This window comes from Orbicella franksi, chromosome 5 (genome assembly GCF_964199315.1).
Source record: "Orbicella franksi chromosome 5, jaOrbFran1.1, whole genome shotgun sequence".
Taxonomy (NCBI): domain Eukaryota; kingdom Metazoa; phylum Cnidaria; class Anthozoa; order Scleractinia; family Merulinidae; genus Orbicella; species Orbicella franksi.
The window spans coordinates 26,641,463-26,661,358 of record NC_138149.1 but is presented as its reverse complement, the minus strand read 5'-3'; positions in this window follow the sequence as shown (position 1 = coordinate 26,661,358).

Here is a 19,896-nt window from a genome sequence, read left to right as displayed (position 1 = left end):
AAGCTTGTTTACGATTTTACCATTTAGATGACAAAGTTCTCGGGGGAAAAATAATTTCTGAAAAGTTTTGGAAACTGATAGCGAAGTGTTCATTCTCAAGAAAAAGCAAATAAAGCTTGCACGCCGCGCAAATGTTGCTATTTGACACCTTGTTATTGGATAGCTAAGTTGCCCATTACAAAGAGAGCGTGCTGATAACCAATCAGATTCGAAGTATTTTGATATAATTATGACTAAGGCCCCGATCGACCTTTGAGAATACAACAATCATTGGCGGCAGAAACGCTTGTGTGTGTACCATTTAACGGTCAGGGTTAATCACATGACTATCGTGAGTTTTGTTTTCCGTAACCAATTTCTCCGGATTAGTGTGCACGGTAGACCTGTAAACCGTTGAAATAAAGCTGCGTTTTCAAATTTCTCCGGGGTAATGTGGGCTGGGCCTAGTATGGAAAGTGCGCAAGGTTCGTTCTGCTGTAGCTCCAGTAGTCTGTTTAATTTTGCCACAGTGCATTAGCCGGAAATTATGAATGAATGTCGCGCACAGTCCATTTTTTTTGTATAGTTAATTAACTCTGTGATTTACTGACAGTTAGTGTTCTTCTTGATTGTAAATTATGTATATATTGATTTGTCACTCTCTTTCAATTGCATTCACAGGAAGGGGCTTGTCACGGTAATATAGGTAGTGATTCTCTGTTTGAAGAGCTGGCTACGGCCAGTTACCCAACAAGATATACATACAGGCCGAGTAATTACGCGGGCACGTGTCTAACAGGCCACTGCCATGGAGGACTATCTCTGATTAGCGTTAACGATATGATGGATAGGAAATGTCTCTTCCGAAAAATACCTGTGTAAGTTTTGTTACAAACAACACTTAGCCGGCGTGGTATTTAATTCATTCCATTTAACTTGTTTGTCATTTAAGTAACTAGAAGTAGTAAACAAAGCAAAGTAAACATAACAGATAAATAAAAATTTTCAAACTACCATTTGTTAGCCTGTGTAGCTTGGCGGTTGAAGGAAGTTTTTAAGCAATTTGGCTCCTCGCGGCTTCGCCGGCTTTGGCGCTCGTTATCACGGCCTCGCCGCTTTCTGCGAAACGCGCTCAAATTGCTTAAAAACCGCCAAGCTACGCAGGCTACCATTTCTTTAATAATATGTTTTGACGGAGTAATATTTTCGTTAAAATGTTATTGAATTTAAATCTAACTGCGATAACTGGCTTTATCTATGTAGTCACATGAACTAGACCAGCACAGAATTAATTGTTTTAATAAAGTACAGAGAATTATACGGGTTTTTTACGCTGTAGTCCTAAATCTCTCCCGTGTTTCCCCCCTTCCTGTTATCGATATCCTTAAATCAACCAAAAAACAAAAAGAAATTTGCTACTAGACTACCTTGCCGTATAAGAAATTGATGTACTCGTCTCGTTTACTCTCGTATAATTAACAATTATTCACCGAATTCACCGAATTGAGGTGACTTGGCGAGACGATTTACCTTGCTGCGAAGACACAATTTCGTTCCGTGACATTTAGTTTGACCTAGGCTGTAAGAGTCTTAGACATCTAGTTTGACCTGTCAATAAGAGTCCGTGATGGTTCTATTATTTGTTTCGCGTTTTCCATGGCTCCTGGGGGGAGGTACTCCCAGAAAAGTTGGATGGGGGTGTGCGGCCCACTTCCCATAACCCTTACTCTACTTATGACCAAAATCTGCGATTTTTCCTACCCTGTTTTCCTACCCTATTGATTAACTGGTCTTCACATTTCATTACCGAGCTTAAAATTCACCATCTTTATTAACTTATCACCACTCACGATGACTTCGATAGCGTTGATCCTAGCAGGATGCAGGGCACCTTTCATATATGAACTCAGTTAAATGACCTTACTCTCCATGAGTTCTCGTAGCTCAGTGAATATAGCGCCCGCCCGGCGTTCGGGAGGTCATAGGTTCGATTCCTGTCGGGGAGTCAGAATTTTTTTTGTCCCACGCTCGTGTCATGTTGATTAATTCACCTTCACTAATTATGACCTGACCATTAATTCGATACCCTATTTATGACCCTTGCGGCCGGCGCAGTTGCGTTAAAACTGAAGTTATAAGGGACTTTTGTTGACGATCTTATTGATACCGACAAGAGTGCTAAAACCATACCCTATTTATAACCAAAATGGTCTAAATCGATACCCTATTTATGACTAAAACGGCTGAAAAACCCTACCCTTTGGGGCTGCACATACCTATGTAGCCCTGCGCTCCAAGCTCACTTTTTCAAAAAGTCGCCTTTTGGCGACCTTCAATTGTAAAATGGTCGCCATAAAAAAAAATTTGGATCGCCAAAAAAACAAAAAACGAAACCACCCGTAATATCCAGGGGCGGACACTTCGTGTATGTTACATGAACGTCTACTACGCCGAGCGGCCCGTTTGCAACACTTTCCTTTGCCGAACTGTTACGTTCACTCGCTTGCCAATTAAAAGATTGTGATAACAGGCAAGACAAAGACTGAAAAAAGGAGGAGATTCGGATGTCTGGTAGCAGAAATGATGTATTACAAAGCAGCTGAGACCGAGTAACAAATCGCCAATGGTACGCAAAACCTTTCAAATCGATCAAATTGGAAACGACTTGGAAACGACAAACCGACCGGATACCAGAAAGTCCAAGGACTCTATCCGCTTGAGGTGTTTAGTAGTTTTGTAAGATTAGAAGTTTACTTGCTTAGTTTGTAAAAAAGATTAGCAGTTTACTTGAGTAGTTTCCCCTTGGAACGAAGTGACTATTCTTTGGAACGTAGTGACTCTTTGATAGAACGAAGTGACCAAGGGATGGAACGAAGTGACCATGGAACGAAGTGACCGGATACCAAAATGCTGCACTATGTGAAATGAAATTTACCTTCAATCATTTCGACTTGATCACACTAAGTATCGTTAAGTAGTCATTCCTTCAAGACTAACGCAACCTACATCCACAGTCGCATGTCTACATCTTCATCCATCTTCTGGCAGCGCTCCAAGCTGCGACCATTTTGGTCGCCATGGCGAGTGAAAAAAATATTTGGCGACTAAAATTTTGACGAAAGTCGCCAGTTGGCGACCAACAGATTATAAAAGAAACTTACTTGTAAAATTAATCGATGTTTGGTCGAATTATCAAAAGTAAAAACGAAGGTATCACTGGTCTTTCTCCTTCTCGCCGTTCCGCTACGCGATACGAATGCGTAAACCCAACATGAGCGTAAACTAGGAAGAAGCCAACCTATACCTCCTGTACCCTGCTGAGGAGCGGAACTTACATCCACCCCGACAGAAGCTGACAAAGAGCGTTCTCTGTTGAGACGCTTCAGTGACCGCAGACAATTTGCCGCCCCGGTCGACCTGTTGGCGGCGAAGTCCATGCCTTGTTTGGACTCTCTCGGCAAGATTGAATGCTACAGGATTTTCAATGTGTTTATAATAAAAATAACTTTATTTGAGAGCGTTTCTGTCTTCTTTTGTGTATTTCATATAAGTTTTGGGGTACGGTCTTATGGAAAAAAGTGAGGATGTCTAATTTTCCCATAGGAAAGAAAAATTCAGTGCTGACTCGAAGTGCAGTTGTCACGCATCAACGATTACGTGAATGTTGTTTTTAGCCTCTTGAATGAAAGAGATAAAACGAGGCAATCTTAGACGGTTTTTTCCTTCAACAGTGATTGCTAAAAAAAAATAGTAAAATTGAGCTGTCTTTTTAATTTTCGCGAAATATGGGATATAAATGGGATAAACCGAGAAAGTTGGTTTCTTTGATCACCGTTGCTGGTCAACGCCGACCTCAGTCACTCATTGCGATTAAGTGTCACATACCATACAGGGTTATTGTAGTTTATAGTGGTTGTCTCTTGTATAAAGCCAGAAGATGGATGAAGATGTAGACATGCGATTGTGGATGTAGGTTGCGTTAGTCTTGAAGGAATGACTACTTAACGATACTTAGTGTGATCAAGTCGAAATGATTGAAGGTAAATTTCATTTCACATAGTGCAGCATTTTGGTATTCGATCACTTCGTTCCATGGTCACTTCGTACCAAGTCACTTCGTTCCATCCCTTGGTCACTTCGTTCCAAGGGGAAACTACGCAAGTAAACTGCTAATCTTTTTTACAAACTAAGTAAACTTCTAATCTTACAAAGCTACTAAACACCTTAAGCGGATAGAGTCCTTGGACTTTCTGGTATCCGGTCGGTTTGTCGTTTCCAAGTCGTTTCCAATTTGATCAATTTGAAGGGTTTTGCGTACCATTGGCGATTTGTTACCCGGTCTCAGCTGCTTTGTAATAAATCATTTCTGCTACCAGACATCCGAATCTCTTCCTTCTTTTTCAGTCTTTGTCTTGCCTGTTATTACAATCTTTTAATTGACAAGCGAGTAAACGTAACAATTCGGCAAAGGAAAGTGTTGCAAACGGGCCGCCCGGCGTAGTAGACGTTCATGTAACATACACGAAGTGTCCGCCCCTGGATATTACGGGTGCGTTTTTTTTTTTTTGGCGACCAAAATTTTTTTTATGGCGACCATTTTACAATTGAAGGTCGCCAAAAGGCGACTTTTTGTAAAAGTGAGCTTGGAGCGCTGACGTAAGGATTATGTCATTGGTAGGGAAATAACCACCGTAATAAAGATAGCCGTGGATAACGCAATTCTCGAATTATGTGACTCGTGTGACTTCTTTGCTGGCCCTTTACTCAAGAGAAAAAACAATATAATTTAATCGTGACTTTTAAGAAAGAAAGCTGTTGTTAATAGTGTTCGTATCTTCATGCCATATACATATCCCGAAGAAAGTTTCTGATTAAGACTATTACGTCATCGGAGATTTCACAACGGCTACGACTGATGGCGCAATAATACAGGTTGTGTTGATCAAGTTGATCAATGTGGTGTCCGCATGTAATCAATGAATCATCAAGGACTGCTCTGGAATGTGCATTCCATTGTAACTGTAGCGCTGCCAAAACAGTTAACTTTTAAAAGCGCGGTTGCACGCAACTTGTGATGTTTACTCGCCAAAAGCTGTTGAAACATTAATAAATCTCATCTCCGATACTGACTTTCGCGTGAAAAAATTGAAAACCCAGCGCTCGTCAAAAATTATAGCTCGGAACATATACATATTTATTCCCGTTTGAATCGTCGATGAAATGACCTTTTCCGGATATTTTTTCCTTCGGGGTCAACAAAAACCTCCGATTACAAAATCACGCCGAACCCACACGTTGCAAAAAAATCTCTTCAAAACCCTGACTTCGAAGCGATATATCACTTTAGCGTTAAAAGCTACTGCACATCGGCAGACGGTAAATCTATTTCTTAACAATCCAGCTTTATCGTGTTAAAATTTCAGCGAAATCGAACAAAACCAAAATTAATTAGAATTTTTTTGTGACCTCACTTACCAGACTTGACCTAACAAAGGAAGCCACGGTCGCCAATAGCAACCGAAAAACACGAACATAACAAAGCCGACGTTTCGGCCAAAAAACTCCAGAATTATCGCCTGAGAGCTTAAACTTGAATGGGAACATCTTTTTCGAACTTTTTTCAACTGATTTAGACGAAAGACTGGCCTCTGCGGGCTACAAAAAAGACCAAGTGAAAAAACAGAACAAGACAGCAGAACAAGCCGATAATATTTCATCGCGTGGCTTTCGGCACGAAAACGAAAATACAGCTTACTTCCGGATAAATTCAGCCTTAGAGGCCAGCAACTGGTCCCAAATTACTTTCTGTATCCTTACAACTGTCCTGACTTCCATCTCCAAAAGATTTTGCCCCAATTTTGAGTAAATAAACATTTCGCCGACGGCAACCGCCATTACGGTGGCTTGCATACTAAATTAGCTAACTTGCCAAAATTCTCCCGAGGGGGGGATATGACGAAAAGAGCTTAAAAATGGCCTGTAATTGGCTAATGATGAGATCATCCCACTGTCCAAATTTGGTAAGAATCAAAAGTAACACCAATTTTCTGTCACGTTTTCAATCTGTGGCCACTGGAGTGACCAAAATCGATACATCGGTCGGGATAGAGTTTTATTATTAAATTATATGACTTGTATGACTACTTTGCTAGCCCTTTACTCGTGGAAAACACCAATTGAATTTAATCATGACTTTTAAGAAAGAAAGCTGTTGTTAATAGTGTTATTATCGTGTCGTTCATATCGTTCATACCATACATATCCCGAAGAAAGTTCTAGATTAAGACCATTACGTCATCGAGGAGATTTGTCAACGGCTACCACTGATGGTGCAATAATATAATACAGTTTGTGTTGATCAAGTGATGTGATGTCTACAGTAAGAAAAGAATCATCAATGACTGCTTTGGAATGTGCACTGCGTTCCGACGGTAGTGCTAAGCAAACAGTTAAATTTTAAAAGCGCAGTTATAAGATCTAACAGATCTTCTTGTTCGTTTACTTTCTCTCGTTTCTTTGAATTTTTATGTGATATTTGGTCTTGATATAGATCCTACATTATATGAAAATATGGCTGATTCAAATAGCAAAGAATTTTACTTGCTCTCGGTGAAGGTCTCAATGGGGTTAGCCGTTAGCCAGAAAAAGAGTAAAAAGCTATGCCATTTACTAGGTTCACAAGCGACACGCGTCCTGTATACTGCTAGGAAAATTTCACTGTTTGTGTTCGAATCCTGTCGGAGCCTCAGATTTTTTTTGACCTACCCTCGTGACAAATAAACATTTCATCTTTACCATTTTATTAACGAGCTGCAAATGTACCATCTTTCATTAGTCATCGATATTTACCTCCTATCATGAGTTAATAGCCTTGTTGTGACCACAACGAGTTTAAATATGTTGCGTTCTTATGTCAATTTCCCGATTCCTTAATCGCTCGTTAATGAAGACAGACGTCCTCATCTAGGCTAGATATAACTTTTTTTTTATTGCAATATCTTACATTACATTACATACAAAAATTACCTACTACTTACAATGTCAACGTAACTTACAATTTAACGATAATAACAAAACTTACAATACTAACATTATTTACGATTTTAATAACTTACATTACAATAATATCTTACATTACAATTTGTTAATATCTTGCATGTAACTGAGGGGTTAGCTACAATAGGAGGCTTTCTCACATATTAATTTTGTGACTTAGATTTATGTTTCTCAATTTTAATATTGTTTGTCAACATCGCCAAGAAAGCATCGAAATAAAACTCTTCTTCTTTTCTTAAGGCAGTATATAAATAATATTTGGCTATAATAATGCAGAGGTTTAAACCAAGACGACGAGCGAAGTTATCTGTCACGCCATATATCATTTCATTTTTATCGAGAGTGATCCTATCCCCGTTTTTGGAGCTCCACCAATTAGTAAAGAGAGACCAAAAATGCTGAGCTTCAGAACAGGTAACAAAAAGGTGGCTTAACGTTTGTCTTTCTCCACAGAGGTGGCATTTATCATGTTCCTTTAATGAATCTCTAAAAAGTGTCGAATTTGAGGGTAGAATGTGATGAATTATTTTGTATTGGAAAATGGCGAGTCTAGTGTCTTTTGTAACATTAAAGGGAAGGCTATAAATGAGTTGCATTGTATGTTCTTTTAGACTGGCTTCTTTCATCCTTCGTTCAGCTGTAGGCGTATCGAATTTACTCTTAACAAAGAATTTAGTTGGTGATCTGCAAGAGAGTTTATCTAAAGATATCTTATCCTTCTCAGAACGTTTTTCCAAGGGTTCAGTAACATTTCCTTTGAGAATATTGGTCCATTTTTGAGGGACTATGTGGCATAGACCGAAATAGTTTAAGAAGTTTGTGTTAATTTTGAACTTGCTACGGAATTCCTCAAAAGTTAGGAATCTGTTACCTTGAAAAAAGTCTTCAATTTTAGTTAATCCAGCATCGTGCCATTTTTTGTAATAAATGGAATATCCTTCTCTCTTTATGTGATGATTGTTCCAAACTATTTCATTCAGTACCTGCTTCTTGGTATTAGGAGTACTGCAGTTAATTTTTTGCCAGGCGCACAGAGCTTCTTTGTAGAAATCAATCGGTATATCAACTTTAAGTAGCTTTAAGTCAAAATTACACTGCAGAAGAAACAGACCACCAACTGGCTGTAGATAGGAAAGAGGGATATGACTCCAACTTGCGGTTCCATTGCTGTCACTTAATCTTCTTACCCAAACAACTTTAAGCGCTTCATTGATTATTTGAAAATCCGGCATGTCTAGCCCTCCCTGCTCTTTCGGCCCTATCATTGTTCTGTATTTAATTTTAGCTTTCTTATTCCATGCAAATTGCGTAATTGCTTAATTTACCGTGGCGATGAATTTTGTTGGAAAAGTTAGGACAGATGTATTATAAACGAGTTTGGAAATCGCTAAGGATTTTAGAATCGTTATGCGACCATAAAGTGTAAGGTTTCTAGGATACCGCAAGCTAAGCAGGCTTTTCATTTTGATTAGTTTCTGTTTAATTTTGGGGCTCACGGATTTAACGTTAAATCCGTGAGCCCCAAAATTAAACATTACACATTCGCAGGATTTTAGTCATATCCTGCACGCAATTCTGTAGGTGTCTTTTGCTGTTCACACCCTAGTCGGAACGTGATTTGTACTCTAAAGAATAGGTATAAAATAAGTTCCTTTATGTATCTTGTTCAAACTCCCTGATGAAGTCTGTATGATCAGACGAAACCGGTCGGAGAAAATAAAGCAAGTTGACAAGATCTGTTGCTGAAGTGCTGCTCACTAGTATTATTTTTAAAAAAAATTGTCTAAGGATTTTAGAATCGTTATGCGACCATAAAGTGTAAGGTTTCTAGGATACCGCAAGTTAAGCAGGCTTTTCATTTTGATTAGTTTCTGTTCAAAATTCTTATTGTAAACAATTTCATCATTATACGAGAAATTAATTCCCAGTGCGAGTATAGAGTTAGCTGGCCAAGTAATTCCCAGGGGTTTTGCTGTGTTTTTGCGGCTTGCGCCTAACCACATTCCTTCAGTTTTACTTTTATTTATTTCTAGGCCAGAACATTCTTGAAAGTTTGACAAAAGTTTGAATAAATTTGTTGCAGATTTCGTGTCAGAAACAAAGGCAGTTGCATCATCAGCGTACTGGGACAATTTAAATTCTTTGTCATGAATTTTTATTCCTTTGATGGTGTTGTCATTTCTAATGTTGTTAGCTAAAATTTCCGCGCATAGAACAAAGAGAGAGCCTGAGAGCGGACAACCTTGACGGACACCCCTTTCGAGTTTGAAAAACTCAGATGCGAATCCATTGTTAATAAAACAGCTGGAGCAATCGGTGTAAAAAGTTCTAATCCACTTTTGAATGCATGGGCCAAAGTTAAAAACTTGCAGCGCCCTGAAGAGGAAGTTCCAATCCACCGTATCGAATGCTTTTTTAAAATCAATAAAAATGGCTAAACCAGGTATACTTTCTAGTTCTGTTACCTTCATGATGTCTGTGATTTGCCTTATATTTTGACCGATGTACCGGCCTTTGACATATCCGGTTTGGTCTTCATTGACAATGATTGGAAGAACACTTGAAATCCTGTGTGCTATAACTTTGGTAGCGATTTTGTAATCAACATTGAGTAAGCTTAAGGGTCTCCAGTTTTCAAGGAATGACTTTTCTTTCCTTTTTTTTGGTATCACCTTGATAATGCCCTGTTTTTGCGTTATGTTCAGTTGTCCGTATTCATATGCGCAGTTGAGACTTTATACCATTTCTTCTCCTAGCAAAGACCAGAACCGCAAATAAAATTCTACAGAAAGGCCATCTGTTCCTGGGGTTTTATTGTTGGAACACTGTTTTAATATGAGAAAGCACTCCTCGTTGAGAAGCGGACGCTCAAGTTCCTCTTGTTGAGTTGCATCGAGTTTAGCAATATTTGAATTTTCAAAGAATAGTTCATAATTCGAATCGTTACCGTGCGCCGCAGTATATAGGTTTTTATAGAACATTTTTCCTTGTTCTAAGATTGTTTTAGGATCGTTGATCTCCTTATCGTCGTTTGTTTTAAGCTTTGAAATGTGAGATTTACAATGTTGTCTTTTATCCATATTCAGAAAATATTTAGTGTTTTTTTCGCCATTTTCATGCCAACGTGTCCTGCTTCTTATTATAGCACCTTTTGTTCTGTATTCAGCTATCGCATTATATTCTGCTCTGAGACGGTAAAATTGTGATATGTTTTCTTTTGTTCTGTCAGTCTTAAGCTGGTTCATCAAATGATCAATTTGATGTTGGAGGTGCTTTTCGGTATTGCGGCGTTCCCTGTTTTTTCGTTTTGTATATTGAACATAGAAACCTCTCACCTCCATTTTAATCATGTCCCAGTATAGGCCTTTGTCATCCAAATAATCGCGTTTTGTTTTGAACTCCGGTATCTTACTCGATAGATCCTGTACAAACCTTTCATCGCTTAAAAGAGAGTTATTTATCTTCCAAAAACCTGGACCTCGTTGAACATACTCTTTTGATTGCAGTTGAAGAGGTATTGCAGAATGATCTGATATTGTTGAGGTGACGATTCCGGAATCTGTCGCAAGCGCTGACAATTCTTTTGAAACCAGCCAATAATCTAGCCTGCATTGCACTTTCAACGAGTTATTGCGCCATGTGTATTGTGATGTTCTGGGGTGTTGTGATCTTCACACATCTTGGAGGTCAAAATTCGTGCACAAGTTTTTGATTTTGCTAATTACTGTCTTTTTTCTCTCAGTTGAAGTTCCGCCAATTTTATCCAAAGGTGCTAGAGCGCAATTGAAATCGCCTACTAGAACAATTTGCATATCAGCGTGCCTCCTGAGACTGTCACTGAGCTTTGAGAAGAATGTAATTTGACTGTTATTGTCATTTGGGCTGTAAATGTTACAAAACAAGAATGTAGACTCAAATATGGAAGCTTCTAGTAGTAAATATCTCCCGTTTTTGTCAGCTTCAGAGCTCCCTATGCGTACATCCAGTTTGGGGTTAAAGAGAATTGCAACACCTTTTGAATGATTTGTTCCGTGACTGTAAATGATGTTCCCTCCCCATTCAGATTTCCATATCGCTTCAACAGTTTGTGTTGAGTAAGTTTCTTGTAGGAATATTACGTCAAATTTATAATTATGAAGCCACCTAAACAACTGTCATCTTTTTCGCGCTTGGTTTAAACCTCTGGCATTAAGTGAGCAAAAAGATGCTTTAAACGGGGTTGTCATATTCAAGTCTTAATAAATTGGTTTGAATAAAACTGGAGAATTTTTGCGGTGATGACAAAGCCACCGGTGTAACTAGCATTAGAATTTGGGTATATAAATTATTATAAAATCTTCTGTAGTTGGCTGTAAGACGGAATCTTTTAAACGTAATTGGGTACTCGTTCTTGATATGTAAACGAAAATCGACACTGAAAAATAAAACGAACCTAAACACAAATAAATGAAAAGGTGCCAGCATAAATTTATCAAATTTGTACAGTTAAAGCCGCGAAAATTTAGGAAATTCTAGGGCAAAGCAATCAACGACGGCAAAGTTAGAATCTGGCACTTTTGACTACTTTACTAACAACTAGCAAAGGAGGCAAGGGAGTCTCAAGTATGCATATGACCTAAATGTAAACAACTCCCTTGAAAATGTGACAGCTTACCTTGCAAGATGGATTCCCGAAGCTGTCTTGTGATTCAAATAAGATCAGATAGCGATTTTACGCAGACAAAACTTTTGCATAGAAAGGAAACTTCTCAGTTTCAGGTCCACGGTAAATTTGATCATCAATTACAAGTCTGTCCACGTTGAACGAGGCTGAAACCTTTTTCCTCTTGGCCTTTCTTAGCACTGGTAGTAGTGCCTTCCTCATTTCATCTATTTCCTTGGGATAGTCATCTGCGACGCCAATCTTTAACTCAGGGTCGATATTCTTCGCGTGCTTAAATATACGGCCCTTATCTTTGTAAAAACTCAGCTTGGCTATAATGGGTCTTGGTCTATTCGTTGGTGTCCTTGCTGAACGTTTAGTTGGCATGCGGTGTACTCTTTCGAATTTTAAATTCGCCACGTCTTCCTTCGGCATTTTGAGCTCGTTGACAAGAAGAAGTTTTACGATCCTCTCTGTTTCGTACGGGTTACTTTCAGTTTCTGCTTCTCGCACTCCAAAGAATTTAATGTTACTTCGCCTTGACTGAGCTTCAATTTTAATGTTGCGTATGGTCTGCATCTGGAGATCTTGCTGGACATATTGCAACATGTCTCTGGAGTTATTTAGTTCGGCTCTCATTTCATTCTGGTTGTTTCGCAAATCGTTTACTTCGTCTGTCGCCCATTGTAATGATTTCTTTAGCTCTGTATTTTCTTCCTTTAGCTTCGCTAACTGGGTCTTAAGGTCTTCAATTAGAGGACAAAGAGTCAAGAGCTTGTCAAGCTTCTGATTAATTTCTTCAAAGCGAACAGCGCTTGTCTGGTCGTCGTCTTGGTCAACTTGGTCGCCATGTTGACCGCAAATCATGTCAGAATCGTTAGTTTCTTCGTCCGTTTTGGAGCTGCTTCCTCTTTGACGTTTCCTACTTCTTCCTCTTTTGGGCTCATTAGGTTTTTCACTATCTTCAGGCATTTCAATGATTAGCTTCGGGAACGTGGTCACTTGTTACTCCGCCATTTCGAGGAGCAACGAAAACACGTCCGACCACTAGCCAGGCTAGATATAACTACGACAAAACAAGCAAACAAGCAAACTCTGAGAAATTACAGTCAGTATCAGACCAATATTCAAAATAAAGTTGGCCTGATGTTGTATTTTTGTGCTTGTTTGTTTGCAAACGCGGATAGAGAGGACTATGTTTTGCCGTTTAATTGACATGAGGCAATAGTTTAAAAGGATCGTTTTTGTGTAACTGCGGTCTTCATACGTGAGAAAACTTCAATGAGAAGTTAAAACGCAGGAAGCCGGAAATGCTAAGGAACACTACTCATAGCAAACAGACTTCCTGTGCAGATAAAACGTAAGATAATCAATTCTGGCCATGAGGTGTTTGCGGTTGGCGGCTCCGACTAAAGACATATTGATATGAATTACGACAGTTCAACTGATACCGAAATTGTTTAGCGTCGACCGTTTATTGTGGGAATTCAAAAAAGTTTTTAAAAACTTTATTAGTACTAATAAATATTTTTTTTGCCAAAAACTTTACAAGGTTATTTATATATAATTTCGATAAAATTTAAATTTATATTGCTATATACTAATAAATTGCAAATTTTGCAAACAAGTAATTCACTTTTCGCTCTTTAAATATATTAGTATATTGTATTTATTATACTGATAAACAGAATTAATTGTGAAAAAGAAATCGTCTTTTTCGCCAGTTCAATTTACTAGTATAACTAAATTAATACAACTGTAAACGGCCGGGAAATCGGGGCAAAAAGAAATCGACTTTTTCGCCAGTTCAATTTACTAGTATAATTAAATTAATACAACTGTATCTTTCAACTTTACAAAAAAGTAATTCGCTGAAGAACTAATCCTTTTGCTGTAATGAAAACAGCTTATAACTGTCACACATGATAAGAGCACAAATTAGGTCTGGTTTGTGAAACAACAACCAGAAGAGTCTAGAGGACGTCATTTAACCACAGGATTTTCAGCTGAAAACCATTCACAATGGAAAACAGGTTATTTTTGTGATAAAACAGAAGGTTTACAGTAGTGATAATCAATTCAAGTTACAATTTATTTGCAGTTTTTAGTTTTTCGTAAAGTTTTACAAATGTGGTATTTTAAATTTTCTCTCAACGGAATAGTGATTGTGATTAAACAATAGATAATGGTTTTGGCAGTGGTAAATCAATAGGAAGGTCCATTAAAAACAGGTATAAGGTTAAAACAACAAATTAATTTCCGGTGGGGTAATTAGTGTTGCCAAATGTCTGTTATTTCAAGATAAGGTGTTCATTTCAGAGAGAATGTGAAAATATTGTTTGTTGTTTTCAAGTTTGCGTATGTTGTTGATGTACTTTAAACAACACCTTTCACTTTATCCGGAGAGAAGCAAGTTTATTCATTTCTTTGCAGCTTCTATGATCAGCAGAAAGAGTTTATTCGCCATCCTTGGTTTCGGGGAACTACAGGAACTTATCCTTTGCCGCTGTCTTTTGCAGTTTGTAGGATCCGCGGAGTGTCTTTAATTTCAGCGTTTAAAAGAAGATTTTTATTGTCGGTTGTGCTTTATGCAATATCGGATAAATTTGCGCTCACCGGGAAACTGATAATACGAACACATCATCTATACATACAACTTTAGATCTACAAGCAAGTTGCACACGCGATAGGTCAAGGGTCAACAATAAATTTACGTATTGGTGAGCGCTGTTTAGCCCGGACTTTTTGCTGTCTTAAGGTGAATTCAATTGAATGAGCACTGTCAGAGCAGTGTATGAGCACTGAAATATCTGAACTTATCTGTGAAACATGAAATAAACTGTATTGGTGAAAGTCTGGATCCGCCACTGGATTTCTCTTGGGGACATCTATCACAATATTCTTTTACATTGTTTTATTTCATAAAAATTTGTAAGTCTCTTTGCCGGTCTCTTTGCCGCAAAAACGCGACATGTTTCGCGACATGTTTCGTTCTTGCGACGGCTTGGGTGTTCTTGCGGCGCAAGAACCTCTTGCGTCACTTCTCGCGCGTGCATTACTTTAGGGCGGTACTCTAGTTTAAATTTCAGGTATAAAGGGATAAAAATATAACCCGTTCAGTTCGATGGTTTTTTTTTTTTTAATTGTCGCTCAAATCCCTGGCTCTTACAAGGGAACAAGTTTCACAGAAAAGATGTGGTCACGAGTACACTTTATTGGGGAGTGTTTTGTATGAGGGCGTCACTAAATAAGACGAAGAAGAATCCGTTTAGTAAATACAGTATTTCGCTTACGTTTCTGGCTTCTCTGTTTGATCAATCCAGTGCAAGTACTTCTTCCTTGCTACAGTTTTCTATGTATTGCATCCTGCATGTGTAGCCGACTCCGTAATTGGACACAATAGAATTAGCTCAGAATCACGTACTCACTCGGTTTCCTGCTCAGGAACTTTCGGAAGGGGCAAAAAGGTGAATTGTTTGGCTGTTACATATATAATATGCATATAACAAGAGATTTTTGTCATGTGAACAGTATAAATAAGATGCCTCTAGAAGAGAAAGTTAACTCACAGCGATTGATCTGGACAAGCAAGGTGAAAAGATAGACGACTGAATGGAGTACAGGGGGATTCTTCTGGTAAGTGAAATTGCGAGTTATTAAGTTAACAATATAAGATATATATCGCAAAGTTTTCTTAATTAAAGTCATTTATTGCATGAGTACAAACTGGAACTGAGAGGTTATGTGTATTTTTACTATCATAGTTAACAAAGGGAACGACTCTGCACATCTTTTGTTTTATGTTCATAGACTTTGCGCGAGACAAAACTTTTGTCGATTAATCCACTCGAATACCAGCTCTTTATTTGGAGAACTGATATTTCTAAATAATTTGTCATGACAAATTCAATTCACCCTTGGGCGGAACGCACTGAGTGTTTTTATAGTAATTTTTCTGTGAGAGCATGAAAACTGCAAAGAGAAATATTTTGCATCACTTTCAAATTAGAGTTAATTACGCAGTAAATTCGGTTGTTCCAGAATATCGATCGAGCCTACTTTTTTATACTATATAATTCTTTGATGTAACCTACCTATCTGGAAGGAAGTTCCCAGAGGCTTTTCGCTAGATAAAGACATTTTTTGTTTATCAACTGTGGGACTGATTGCGGCCACTGTTGGCCACTCTTTTTTCTGAGATGTCTAGATCGATGCAGTTGGTGTCTCAATGCCAAACCTGCCTTATGTTATCATCTGTTACCTAAAAATTACAAGCACTCATGACCACGCATGAAAAGAAGAGGAACTTCTTTTCAAATTAACTTACTGCTAAGCCTAATTGAAAATGCTGCTTATACAACCGCGATTTGCGCAAAAAAAAGAGAACTCGTAAAACGTAAAACGTTCCCTTGAATACTTAACGTATGTGGAATAATTGCAAACTTCAGTCCCGACACAAATATCGAACGAGAAAATTATGACAGAGCACCTTTGTGAAGGTAAAAGGGTCAATCCAAAATGAAAATCTAACAAAGGAAGTTGTAGGAGGACATGCAGCTCCAATAAAAACGTCATAAACGGGTGAAAGAAAGAAACCTCTGAATTTATTCAGTGCTAAGTTGAAAAGAAGCTGACTATTGGTTTTAAGAGTGATTTTCTGAGAGTGTAGAGAATCGGAGGACAGTCACGAAAAATCGATTTTTCTTTTATTTCGCCAAAACATACCTTTGGGTGAACTTATTCGAAATTTGCATACAATGGCGGTTTTCGCGGCTTAAAATGTTCACAATGTCACGCTTCTTTACCAAAACAGCGGGGGCGTAAAAACAATCCTATGAAAACAAAACTTGGCTCAAATATTATTCCATTCTTATACTTTAAAATCGTGTAATAAGTTTCTTGAAGTTTTGTTTGTAGCTTTTTAACGAAGGGTATTGTACAGCCGCCATTTGAGTCTCTAATGGCAAGGAACAAAAGGCCAACTTTGACTAGTATAAATGGCCCCTGCTATATGTTATTTGGTCAAAATATCTACATGTTAAGAAACCTTAGTTATTGTTTTTTTCACCCGAAAAGCTACAGCTCTGGGAATTAAAATGTTCCCCGTCAGTAAAATAAAATGTTATGACATGTAAGCGAGTTCAATTTTATGCAAATCACAAGGTTATTCTTTGGAAGTCAACGGTTCAAAATAGGAAACAACGACACACCGTTACTTGCCTTCCTTCTGCTGCTTTAGAGGCGATTTTAACTTCCCAGTGTCATTGTGAGCTGTTCTGTAAAATATTTCCAGTAAAACAGCGAGCATAAACGGCCATAAAATTCGACAAGGTCGACAATGTTTTATATTTTGAGATGAGACACTGAGTGGCACACACAGTCCTGGCTGTTTTTATCGTCTTGCTCAGTCGAGAGTCCTTTAAAAATATGATAGAATAAACGCTTCAAACCGTAGTAAATTACTTTCTCATAACCATGACTCATGAGTAAATAAATCAGTCCCCGTATGAGGATGGATTTAACGTTAAATCCGTGAGCCCCGATTACATTACATTGCACATTTTCCAGCGCAGGATTTTAGTCGTATCCTGCACGTATTTGTTGTGGGTGTTTTGTTGCTCACACCCTACAGTAGGAACGTACTTTGTACTACCAATATTTAGTATCACACAAGTTCCATCTCTGTATCTTGTAGTTTAATCCTGGCGAAGTCGCACTAGCAGACGAAACCAGTCGATTAATAAACTCAGTTGTACAAGATCATTAGTTGCTGCTGCGTGCTGCCCACAAGTATTTTTACCCAGGCAGTGAGGCCTGGGTTTAAATTTCGGCTTCGTTTTTTTCCTTTTTTTTTTTTCCACGTTCAGTCACAAATCGCCGTCTGGTCTCTAAAGCGCATGCGTCACCTGTGCATGCGTACAGCACATGGAATTGACAGAAGTTGTCGTCGTGAAAAGTTAGCACGGATTCCATGATTTCTAGGGCGATGAAATCACATACAAACGAACACATCGTTCGAGGTAGACCAACACTAACGGACGTTAAGTGTTTTCGGAACGGGTCGGTCTGCAAGCCTTCCGAGAGATCAATTTACAAGCGGACATTTTGAGTGAATTTATCAAGAATCATGTTATACTAAAGGAACCATCAACCGGGGCTAGCAACTCTTCAACTTGATAAAATGCATCTTCAGAAGCGTCATCGTATTTTTAGACGTGATCGTGAACCAAGCAGAATACCAGCACGAACTCAAGAACAGTCTCTAAATAGACTTCTTCAAAAACATGATATTCGAGTTGTCAGCAAGCCAGTCAAGACATTACAACAGGAGTTTCCTTCTCCTAAATCTCGACCTCCGATTGAACTTCAACCAAATGTGGTTGATAAAATATCTTGTGCCGACTGCCGATGGAGTTATGTAGGCGAGACTGGCAGATGCTTTGAGACGAGAAAAAAAAGAACACATGAGGAATGCGATGTCTTACGCAAGAGGTTCCAACATCGCCAAACACGCTTGGTCTTCAAATCACTCTATTGACTTTAAAAATTCTCAAGTGATTGACGAGGGTTCTTCACGTATTCGCAAGACGTTAGAATTATGGCACACCGCTTCCATAGATCATGCAGATAACAATTCTAAGCCGCTCCCCAATCAATACTCTATTCTTATAAAAAAGAACAATTAGTTTATTAACACTTATATTTTTCCATTTTAATACATTCTTTTTATAGTTCCACCTATTTTTGTATATATTTGTAGTTGTTATCTTTTCCATTTTTTATCCATCGAAGGCTTTAGTCTGACAGCCGAAAGCTCTGAAAGTTTTAACTTTATATAGCCAGTGAACGTTTTTTATAAATTTTTAATGTGTTTTGTCCTGGCTACGGTTCTTCTATTTTTAAGAGCAGAAAGGTTAGAGAATTTGTTTACTAATATATCTGTTCGAGTACACCTAAATAAAACGCTCTGAGAAACTTCGTAAAGTATAATAAAGATAAAATCTCGAACTAAACGATATTCTCTCGTTATTTTCTTGTAACAGAGTTATGTGTCTTTACAAGAGTGAAACTCATGTAGCGAATTATTGTACATTAAAGCTGAAAGAAACTATTGTATGTTGACCCCAGCAAAACAATTCTTGCCTTGCACTGTCACGCAATCCCGGGTGGCGCAATAAAAAATTTATTCGAAAACCATTTAGTTGATAAAATCAAGAAATTGTGTTGTTATAGGAGATTAATAAAGGTGACACTCCGCTAATTTTTAAGTCTGTACGTTTTCCCAAGCTCAAATATTCGTCGAAATATTTTGCAGAAATTTACAGAGACCAGTATGGAGCCGCCATGTTGGTGTACTCACTGTACTTCCGCAGTACGTCAATATTGCAGCCGGAAAATAGCGCAAACATCTGGAACTTACTTTGGCTATCTAGGCGACTGATTATCTGCACTGAACAAACAAGCATTTACATAAGCACTTTTCCTAACACTTTAACTTCTGAATGGGCTAAGAATCACGAGATACGTATATGATTTCGACAAACGCGTTTGTAGGTGTATGTCACGCACCGCCATAACTATGAAATTCAAAATGTCTCGCTTGCTTGAGAAACGCAAATAACAACGACAAAGGCTAAGGAAAATAGACTGAAACGCAAATAACAACGACAAAGGCTAAGGAAAATAGACTGAAACGTTTATAGGCTGATATAAAGACCTTGACTCATTTCACACCCTTAAGACCTGCAAACGAGTAATAAGCTATTAATCGATTCCAAGAAATGCAATCAATAGCAGAATAACTTAAGCTAAGCACTTCAATTCGATTGAATTTCGTACAACTTCAAAAGCAGAACATTTAGCTCAATTGCAAGATAGCTAGTGCTTCTCAGTATAACGACTGCCTGGGTACATGCAGCAAAGCATCTAGTTATTTTAAAATTTATTTTAAATTTTTTTAATATTTTAGAATTATACACGGATTGGGTTCGATTGGGTTCGATTGAGTTCGATTTCCGAACTTTGAGTTCGATTTCCGAACTTTCGATTGACTATGCCGGGAGTTATATCTCTTGATATATTTGTTTCATCAAGCTGAAATTCTTCCTAATGAGTATAAAACCCTTACCTTAAAGATATTATTTTGATCTTGTGACGTGTCACGTTCTTACAACGGCAAATCGGAGAACTGGTGGTGAATTTTAATTGTAATGATTAAC